Source organism: Plectropomus leopardus, unplaced genomic scaffold (genome assembly GCF_008729295.1).
Source record: "Plectropomus leopardus isolate mb unplaced genomic scaffold, YSFRI_Pleo_2.0 unplaced_scaffold30220, whole genome shotgun sequence".
Classification (NCBI taxonomy): domain Eukaryota; kingdom Metazoa; phylum Chordata; class Actinopteri; order Perciformes; family Serranidae; genus Plectropomus; species Plectropomus leopardus.
In genome coordinates, this window is record NW_024632956.1 from 677 (window position 1) to 12,179 (window position 11,503).

An 11,503-nucleotide genomic window follows, 5' to 3' on the forward strand; every position below is an offset into this window, starting at 1 on the left:
GTCTTAGCTATAGGACCTCTGTCGGGGGTGTCGGGGATCCTCCACTGGCACTTTTTTGACACTGTTTTGTGCACTCTGATACTTTATGTAAACTAAAAGCACTAAAACAATTTCCAGTGTGAATCACTTTGTTTTTATTGAGAATTAGAAAATGAAAAGTTGGGGTTTTTTGCTCAGGGGCCAGATGTGGCCTGCAGGCAGTAAGTTAAGTATCACTGTTTAGGGCACATCTGATTTGATGTTTCTAGTAGAGAGATGATATTCTTATCATAAAAACGAGCCAGGGATCTATTACCAGCAGTGGACCAGGGGATCAGGGTGTCGCCCTGTACCTGTTTCCCTCTTAAATATGTTTTTTGATAGCGAATAGTGCGAGATGGCATCACACGAACAGACTCCTGACAGCAGTCATGACAGCTGCACCTGCTCCTGAGCATGCTCAGTGTGAGCCTGCTGGGAGAATTACCATCCACGGCTCCTTTCAGAAAATGCACATGATTCATTCTCGTAAGTTTTCTGGGTGCCGACTGAGACAGAGGTGTGCCACAGCAGGAGGACAGTGGTGAAGAAAATCTTGCTATAGCAGTATTCCACAAAATATTCAACTTTCCTGTTTTTTTTTTCTTTCTCCTTCCTGTTCTCTGTTTAGGACTCAGAGCCCACTGATGAGCTTCGGGGCCAGCTTCGTCAGTTTCCTGGTGAGTTTCCTCTTAGGTGGTGATCAAACGTCATGCAAAATGTGAACAAAGAGCAAAACAGCAATTAATATAATTTTCATAAAAATAATTAACAGCAGAGAAGACCAGTCGTCAGATGAAATGTTGGCATTGTACATTTCTGCATACCACGAATACACAACCTTTGCATGTTTCATATCTTGTCAGCATTTCTAAAGTGACGCATTCAAGCGAACTTTGTCATCGGAAGCTGAAGGGGAAGTGACACACGCCAAGCGGTGGACCAATGTTTAAGACCAACAAACAACAGAACTGGTCGTTTTTTAGCGAGTCATTGTTATGATTTCAGCGGCTTTTTTAGGCACCAAACATGGGTGTTTTTCAGCGTTCCTTCGCTGTTTTTCCAGCAGGATAGTTCCACCAAAAGCTGTTGTTTTTTTTATTAAGATATATCTGCTTTTCCAGCTGGGATTGTGCCCCATAAACCTGAGTTTTTTTTATTACAAACACTGTTTTCAGCTGCGTTTGTGCCAGAAAATTAGGATGTCTTTTAGCAACCCATCATGTATTTTCAGCAGCATTTGTCCACCATCTGTGGTGTGTTTTTCGTGAGCTGTCGCTGCGTTTCCAGTAGAGTTTGTGCCACCAAACGGAGGTGTTTCCTAGTGACTTGTTGGAACCTTTCCAGCAATGCTTTTGCCACTGAACATGTTTTTTTTTTTTTTTTCAAGCCATAATTTTTGATCTTTTTCTAACCAAGCTAACCACAGCGTTGTCGAAGTTTTAGTGAATCTGCTACATTATAACATATAAGATATCTGTGGTTCGTAGATTTTTTTTCTGGTAATTGGACGAACAGATTTAGAGTCATAAGGCAGTTCATAAAGACAGCACCCAGTGTCAGGGGTGTAAGAAAGTATTGATATACTTGTATCTTGCAGTGTTATGTTTTTTTACAACCTTGTATTACATTTTATCAGTTTTCAAAAAACTGTTCAGATTTTTAAATAATAGTTTATGTGCAAGGATTTGTGACAGTGTGTTGTGTTTAAACTCCTGACGGCTTAATAGCACTCTCGATTGCACTCTTCTACTCCAGCGTGACAACATACCAGTGTGTAACTTACCAGGGACTGTCATTAATACAAATGCAGATCAGATTTTATGCACAAAGTGATGTTATCCTAACACTGTTTCTCTAAAATTAGATTTTAAAAAAATGCAATTTATCACCTTGCTCGTAGTAGCATAACCTAGCTATTGCAATATATTAAATGATAACCCTTGTATCGTGATATGTATATCACCAACTCTTACCAATACACGCCTTGACTCCTGACCCAGTATCACCTGGAATAACCCAGTCTGTTAAACTGGTGTCTATCATTGTCACCACTGGCTTCCTTCCCTCTGCTTTTCCATCCATTAACATAATGGATGCATCTTCCTCTCAAGAACAGCAACACTCCCATACAGAAACACATTACATTACTGTTACACACACACACACACACACACACACACACACACACACACTCACCATGAAGCCAGGGATGATGTCATCCTCTGTCCCCAGATGCTAAATGGCCCTGAGGGCAGTGGGGGCAGTGACATGTGACCAACATGAGGGGCATTGGTGCATGTACAGGGACACTTAAAGGGATACTTCACCATTTATCAACCAGCTTTGTATTATGACAGTATGGGTGGTGTGTGTAAAAGAGTGTGAAGTGCTAAACTTCCCTCTGTCTTATAAGCTCACAGGTTTCCCTGCTCATCAGATCAGATCAAAACTGCAGAATGATGCGATGTGTGTCATCCAGTGGTACTGAGCTGACTCTGGGCTGTTGCTTGAACTGCAGGCTGTTCTTCCACGTGTTTTTTTTTTTGCACATGGTTATGTTTAGGCAACTAAGGCACACAATTACCAATGCCAGGATGCCAACAAAAGCTCATGCTGCCATGGATGGTCCAACAAACCTTACATGAAAGTTTGCCGTTTGTTGGATCTATCCAAACCCCCCCCCCCCCCCCCCCCCCCCCCCACCCACAGCTGTAGAGGGACCCTCTCACTCCTTATATTACATCGTTACAGGCAGCATTTCAACCTGATGCAGTCCACAGCGTATCATGAGGACGCGGCTGCGCTCTGAAGTGATGCCGCCTTTCCACGAATCAGGCTCCTCCGGCAGGTGCCATCTGGCCGTCATGTGATGTGTAATTACAAAGCAAACTGTTGTCGGGCGTCAGATCATATGCAGAAAACACAGCAAAAGTGGCAGTATTTGACAACTTTGGGATGATAATGGGCTGGGTGAGGCGATCTGATTGGCTGCTGCAGCTTATTTCTCTCCAGTCTGCAGCCTGCAGAGAGAAAACGCAACAGCAAAGGAACCAAGCAGAGGACAGGAAAGTGAGGCGCCATCACCATTGTTGTGCAGAGAGAACCCTTGTCCTTTTGAAGACGATTACATAACACTCCTACCATCTTTATTACAAGATGTTTCTGTTTGTATGTCGACTCAAGCGCACATCTGCTCTGTGAAACGAAACAATATGATATTGGAGTATGAAGTAAAACATTACTGCTTTTTAAAGATATATTCCAATTTTTTTTTATTGCTTTGCAGAACGCCATGATGACGTTTGAGGAGGAGAAGATGCAGACGGCCTGTGACGACCTGAGGACCACCGAGAAGCTGTGTGAGAGCGACAGCGCCGGAGTCATCGAGACAATCAGAAACAAGATTAAAAAAAGTGTGAGTGCCATTTAAACAAAAGACAGAATATGGACTGTTGCATGGCCCAGGGATTGGGTTTAGGCAGGTGAAAAAAATGTCAAACCAGTTTGATATTAAACTAAATACCGAACTAGATCTGTGTACCGAATTTTACCACTAGGTGTCCCTCTTGACTCAGCAGGCCCTGCTGTGTGAACATTATGACACCGTGTCCCGACAGAGAACTCTCGTCTATTTCGTGAAGTCAGCGCCCTCTGTTCATACTGAATCCACTAAATATGCACCTCTGTTACGTCATGTAAAAAAACAGCGTAGATATTAGCTATGCAGTCAAGATCAGACCGAAGACGTAAGACGACGTAAACACTGACAGAATGGGTGAGTAGCCTACTCGCTGTCTTCCTGCGTCTGTAATATTACTTTTTAAAACTGAAATCTCAGGCCTTATATATTGCTTCTTTATGATATTTACTGCAGGCAGCAGTGACATCATGCCAAACCCACTCACAGATTTAATTAGTGCTTCTGTGAAATGTAATCAATCAACAACTGACTGAGCTGAGCAGTGTGGGAGCTGCCTCATAGCTCTGGGTCACTCAGGAGACTCTGGCTGCCAGCCTCCGGGTTATGTGTGTTAATGCATGTTGAATGTATGTGTGTGTGTGTGTGTGTGTGTGTGTGTTACAGATGGACTCCCAAAGGTCAGGCGTTGTGGTGGTGGACCGCCTACAGAGGCAGATTATTGTGGCTGACTGTCAGGTGTACCTCGCCGTGCTCTCCTTCGTCAAGCAGGAACTTTCAGGTAACCCAATCTGTAACCAGTACTCAAGGCGTGATATCAACATGGCAGTGAGAGTCTGACTGCATGTAGACCATAGATTCATTATAAAAATACATTTGGCAACTCAAAAGAAATATCAGACTGATTTTATTCAGGGGCAAAATTAATAAAATGAAAAGCAGGAAATCCTCACATCATATTTTATGAGCTCTTCGTATGTTTTTTTTATGTGAAATCTTAATTTGTACAGTAATTAAAGTTGTCATACTAACTGGAAAAGTGTGCTCAGTGCGGTGCAGATCTCCACCAGGCAGCTGTCCAGGGGGATCGCGCCCTGAATTCCAGCCGACGGGCCGCAGCGTGTTTGAGAAGCTAAAAATAAAAGAGGCTTGTCTATTGAGTCTGAGTTGTGAAAATATCGATACAATGTGAGGATGAAATCTTTGATCCATGACGTCCATAACTGGACTTCTAAGAGTATTAAATTTGTCTGTTGGATACAGCACAACAAAGCAGGAAATAACAACAGTTAACAACATTAAAACAGAAAAAAAAAAATTAAACCATGTACCCTCAAGAAAAAATGACAAAATCTGCAAGCCCTCAAAATGAGCCAAGCAAAGCACTGAAACATTCCTGTTGTGGTGTGACCTAAGGCAGGGATGCATTTGTGGGATTTTAGGAAATTTCCAGGACTTAAGGACATTTTTAGGATTTTAGGACGTTTCTAGGATTTTAGGACGTTTCTAGGTTTCTGGGATTTTAGGACAGTTTCTAGGATTTGTGGACATATCTAGGATTTTCGATTATTTCTAGGATTTTAGGATGTTTCGGGGACTTTAGGACATTCCTAAAATCCTAGAAACATCCAAAAATCCTTGACATGTTTAAAATCCAAATGAAACGTCCTCAAATCCTAGAAATTTAAAAAAATCCGAAAAATATCCTAAAATCCCAGAAACATCCTAAAGTCTTAGAAATTTCCTAAAATCCTAGAAATATCCTAAAATCCTACAGCTGTATATGGGGCTGTCGAGCTGGCCCCTGGCCTCCTGTCATTCTGCAAAGGGGTCCCTAAGCAAAGCAAGCTGAGTGTCCCTGATCTCTGAAGTTATCACTACATTTCATCCTGAGGGGAACATGAACATCTGTAACAAATTTCATGGAAATCAATCCAACCGTGTGCTTCGAGTTGAGTATCTTCATGGAAATCCTCAGCAAAAGTGTCTTGTTTCCACTAACAGCGTATATCAAAGGCGGCTGGATTCTACGCAAGGCGTGGAAAATGTACAACAAGTGCCACAGTGACATCAGCCAGCTGCAGGAGGCCTGTCAGCGGAGGTCCTCTGTCCACCAGGAGTCCCTCTCGACGGACAACGCCAACCACAATGCTCCGGTGGAGAACTGCGTGACGGCTGAGGCCCTGGACCGCCTCAAGGGCTCCGTCAGCTTCGGCTACGGCCTCTTTCACCTGTGCATCTCCATGGTCCCCCCGCACCTGCTCAAGATCATCAACCTGCTGGGTTTTCCCGGTGACCGTCTCCAGGGCCTGTCCTCCCTCATGTATGCGAGTGAGAGCAAGGACATGAAGGCACCACTAGCTACGTGAGTATCTTATTTTTACAGAGAGAGACGGCATTAGAGAGGGGGGGGGCGTGACAGCCATCTGGATGGACCTGTCACGTCTGCATGATTCGCTGATAGGCTGAAACGCCGCCGGTAATGACAATATATAAGGAGCATGAAGGTCTGTTTAGACAGATCCTCAGGCAGGGTTTTTTGTAGCTTTTCCACTGTCTTGGCTCAAAAGTAGAAGTGTCCAGGCTTGTGCAGTCTATGCCTCTCAGCGGAGGCAGTGACATCTGTGAAAGCACTTCTTAAAACGTATCTGTACTGTACAAAAAAGCCTTTAAATTCTAGTACACTCTTCATCTCAAACGTGTCTTATTTTGTAATCCTTTATTGTTACCTTTATACTTTCATTGGGTATTTGTTTTTATTTTTTATTTATTATAACAGGAATGGATAAAGAAATTTGAAAAAAAATGGTCAAAATCTCTAACTAATGTTACATCTCACCCAGTTCTGTCCATCAGACATGTTCTGGACAAGGAAGACATCTCATTTTGACTTTTTCTTTCCTCTAGGATAAGCTCTTTATATGTTTTGTGTGTAAAATCTTGATTTGTAAAGTATCTAGATTTGGCATACTTACTCGATAAGTGCACTCAGTGGGACGTGCACTTGCAGAATGACTGAAGTGATGCTGCTGTCGTGTGTCGCTCAGGTTGGCCCTCCTGTGGTACCACACGGTGGTGCTGCCTTTCTTTGCTCTGGATGGCTCTGATACGCATGAGGGGCTGCTGGAAGCCAAAGCTATTCTGCAGAGGAAGTCCGTGGTTTACCCCAACTCCTCGCTCTTCATGTTCTTTAAAGGACGAGTTCACAGGTTAGAGGTACGTACAGCAGGCAATCCGTGACACATAAACCAAATTTTTACAGTGTGTAAGAGGTTTATTTGTGTTTTAATGCTGAATAAAGACATTCGGTGTGCAAAATATAAACTAGACAAACCTTTTAGTTTTTACTGTAGAATCTAAGACGCATGCTGTGTCTCAAATTAAATACTTTGGCACGTATGCCTGCTATATTTTGAGTGCTTGAGCACAAGTATGATAAAAATGAAGGGCGCTATGAGTCGCATACATTCAGCACATCCTCTACCAGGTTGCCAGAGGAAGAAATGTTGCAAGATCTTGTGATTGTCATTTCGCAATGGCCGTGCTTGTCTTGAGACAAAACTAGCCTGTCACTCTGCATGTAAATACACAATGTACAACAGTGATACTCAGCATAAGGCCCATGGACAAAATCTGCCCCCCCCCCCAACCATTTTTCTAATTTACAATAACAACAAACACACAAACACTGGGCACTGGGAGTTATTTTTGTCCTTTTAGTCTCCATAAGGTGTCAGAGTGCATAAAACATGTCCCTGGAGGATCCCCCACACCCCCCCACAGAGGTCCTAGTCCTAAAAAAAACACCCTAAAATCCTTGAAACTTCCCCAAATTCTTTAAATGTCCTAAAATCCTACAAATGCCATAAATCTTAGAAATGCTCTAAAATCCTCAAAATGTCTTAGAATCCTAAAGTCCGAGAAAGGTCCTGAAATCTTAGAAATATTTTAAAATCCTACAAACATCCTAAAACCATAGAAATGTCCTGAAATTCTCGTCTTGTCATTTTGCAAAAGTGGCCTCCAAGCAAAGCAAGTTGAGTGTCGCTGATATACACAGTGTAGTAGATGGGAAAGTACTAGCGAAAGTATTCAATTTGAGACACACCACTAAAGTCTCTGTCCAAGCAAATGTAATAAGAAATCATGTCAGACGGTTCATTAACTCACCAACATCTGATCCACCATCTGTTTATCTAACTCTGCCATTCAACACATTGCATGTAGTGTGTCTAACAGAACTACTGTTACCTGTTGGTGTGTGTGCTCTCTCCTCTGTCCTCAGTGCCATATCAACAGTGCTTTGGCCTGTTTCCATGATGCATTAGAGCTTGCATCAGACCAAAGAGAGATCCAGCATGTGTGTCTCTATGAGATCGGTACGTGTTTGCTCATCGGGTTGACATACCAGCACTTTGCGTGCATCACAGAGAAAGATTAATTTAGCTCTTTTTTCTTTCAGGTTGGTGTAGCATGATAGAGATGAATTTTGAAGATGCATACAGGTCGTTTGAAAGGCTGAAGAATGAGTCGCGTTGGTCGGTGCTACTATGCCTACCTGACCGGAGGTAAGTCTGTCACACACTAACATTTGCTCACTCTGCTGCAGGCTGTTTTCATGCACTGTTTGTACACCCCCCCGGCCCTAGTCCTCATGCTTCTTCCTTCAAACCTAACTTCTGTAACTTCATGCTAATTGCTTAACCTAAAGCTAAGGACATAATGTCATCAGTGGGGTGCTAATTCGTAGGATACGAAGTGTTGTCTGAAGATGCGTTGTCTGCAGAGAACTGTCTACTCTGTTCTCTGTAAAGTGTTTCTTGCGTTTTGTTTTTTTCCCAGTGTGTCAGGGGGCTGCGGGTGACCTGGATGGAGCGAGTGGAGTTTTCAAAGATGTGCAGAAGCTGTTCAAGAGAAAAAACAATCAGATAGAGCAGTTTGCGGTCAAAAGGGTGAGTTTAGCTGCAGATTTTTTGCCATTTTCTCTCTCTTTCAAAAGTCATCACAAGTGTGTTACAAAAGTTTTCCTTCTCTGTCTGATTCCCGTCTGCAGGCTGAGAGACTGAGAAAGATCTCGCCCACCAGAGAGCTATGCATCCTCGGTGTCATTGAAGTGCTGTATCTGTGGAAAGCGCTACCAAACTGCTCGTCATCTAAACTGCAGATAATGAATCAGGGTGACTGTCTCCTTTGTGACTCATCACAACTTAAGTTGTCTGCAGCCAGATTTCTGAGAATTTCATCTTTGGTCTTGATGTCTGTTCAGTGTTGCAGAGTTTAGATGAGGCTTCGTGCAGAGGCCTGAAACACCTCCTCCTTGGTGCCGTTCACAAATGTCATGGAAACACGAGGGATGCTGTTCAGGTATCAAGTCTACATCCAAACATCTATTTTCAGTCAATGCACACTTTGAATGTCACTCAGCCTGCTCTCCTGTCCATTTTCTTCTGTGATCCAGTCATTCCAGCTGGCTGCTAGAGATGAGTACGGTCGGCAGATCAACTCGTACGTTCAGCCGTACGCCGTCTATGAGCTCGGATGTATACTCCTTGCAAAACAGGAGGTAAGTCTGTTGCAGCATTTGCATTTTTACGTATTCACAGTTTTTTATTTGGATTGTGTTGATGTGACCACATGCTTAGTTGTAACTCTTGTCTTTTTTGTATTGCAATCCAGACTCTGGGAAAAGGAAGATCATTGCTGCTTCAAGCAAAGGTAAAATATTTTCAGTGTAATCAGCAACATTAGAATTATTTTTTATTTCACAGGTAACGTAAAGTGATGCATTACATCCACCTACCTGCCCTTCCTACCTTCCTAACCTTCCTACCTACCTGACCTTCCTATTAGGGGTATTCACATAAAGATTATACTGGTATTATCATGAAAGACACGATATGTCACACTGCTACCACCTCCCCTGGGAATCCTAATAAACTAAATCAAACAATACCTGCTTTACCTAAACTTACCTTACCTACCTCCCTACCTACCCACCTACCTAATCTTCCTGCCTTACCTTACTTACCTACCTTAACCTACTTGTAGACCCCACAAAGAATAGCTGCAGCGATGCTCTAACAAATGGGGATCCTAATAAATTTCCTTACCTTACCTTCAATCATGCCTATCAAGAATTTGGCCCCTGGGCCTATTTAGTACCAGGTTTAGGTGCTCATCTTTACTACTGACTTACCCTACCTACCTACCTACCTGCCTTATCTTACCTTACTTACCTAACTACCTATCTATTTATCTTATCTCTAATCTCATGTTTTAGGAGGATTTTACAGGCTACGACTTTGAGAACAGGCTTCATGTCCGCATCCATTCAGCCCTGGCTTCTTTGAAGGAAGTAGTGCCTCAGTGACTGCAGGAAAAGAAGGGAACCTACGATGGCTGAAGTTCGCTCATGGCTTTTTACACCAAGTTTCCAGCCATTTAAAATACCTGTATCATCCCAGTGAGCAAACTCGTGTTTTTCATTCTTAAAGATTTTGGGGAAATACACTCGTTAGTCATCTTACCCTGGCAAATTGATACAAAGTGTCATCTTTTTGTATTTGGTATAGATACTTCATATGGGGATTTGTCAACTCAGCACAAAGTAGACAGAAATGGGTAGCCAAGATATGGCTCGCAAATTACGGCTAAAAACATGGCGTCACGAGATCACTGCCACCTTTGTTTGGGGGAAAGGCAGTGTGTATCGTGTGGTCTGTACGTTTTGATTTTTATCGTATGTGGTAAATTTCACAACCTCAAATTCGATTTAATTGGAAGACTTTTGAGACCAAGCTCTAACCCTGCCACAAAGCAGTCACTAGTGAAAAATTTTAATACCACAGCTTTTCTGAATCTTCATGAACCATTCCTGCTGAAAAAATAATCAGCTTTTGCTGGCAGCTGGTTTTAGTTGATTTTAGCTCGTCGAAGATGGTCTTCGATGGCTCTGATCCAGTTCTTGCTGGTCTTTGATGGTCTGACATGCTGGAAAAATTGACCTTAAACTGGTAAAAAAAACAACAACTGGCCAACCAATTTAACGATCTTAAGCTGATGAAGCAGTTTTTTGCAGCAGGGATATACTCCCTTTACATAAGACATATGTGGGGTTATCAGAAGGTGCTGTTTTCACTTTGATGGAGCTAAGGTGGCTATTTTTCATTGTTTTCTGGCCTATTTCTGAAAAGAATGCGCAGAGATTAAATTAAAATCAATCCTTCACACTGGGCAAAATAACAAACAAGCCTATTTCCCCAAATCTTTGTTTCTTTGAGTGTTTTCCTCACCCGAATGTGTTAGCTAGCTAGTAACAGTTTTCCTCATTGACTTGTGTATTTGGAGGATTTAAGTACCGCCTTCATTCAGTGAGCAGTTCAGTAATAGAAATAATGACATCATATTTCCTTTAAATGTTACTTAGTCACAGATTTTCTTTAAAGTGGAAACAGACAACTTTTATAGCATTTTAAATTGGCATTATTGTAACAACTACCCAGATGTTCAACTAAAAGACAAAAGACAAACACTACAAACGAGACAAAAACCTGGATCGGCCTCATTTTTCTAATGCTGCATTCAGACGCCTTTCACAAGTATTAAGTAAATATATATAAATATATAAAGTTAATACAAGTAAACCTTTGAACCCTGAGCAATTTGGCAAGAAATGTACCGGAAATTGCAAGAAATTTGTAGATTTAGAAACTGTTTTTAAAAAAGGTAAGAAAGAAATGTCGAGATAACTATAGATTTATAATCATCATAACTATTTTAAAAATTATTTTACAAAATTGTTACATTTTTAAGCAGTTTCTCTCAGGGCATTTCCTTGTTTGTTTGTTTTTAGGGTTTTTTCTCCATTTTTTTTGTTGTTGCTTGTTTGGGGGGTGCTATGTTATTATATATATGTATTTGTTCGATTTTTTTGCAAATTTTGATTAATTGTCTTGTCCTTTGTACTAATTTCTTGCAATTTTTTGGGTCACTATTTGAAACTATTTTCCAAGAGCATTGCTTTGCTGCATCTCGGGTTAGACGATTGTGATTGGTTTAATGATA

At 41.8% G+C, this 11,503-nt stretch overlaps 1 pseudogene; it reads left to right on the plus strand.

Moving 5' to 3' along the window:
• The first annotated feature begins 641 nt into the window (after positions 1 to 641).
• On the plus strand, positions 642 to 11,051 carry LOC121938589 (annotated as a pseudogene).
• Positions 11,052 to 11,503: the final 452 nt, after the last annotated feature.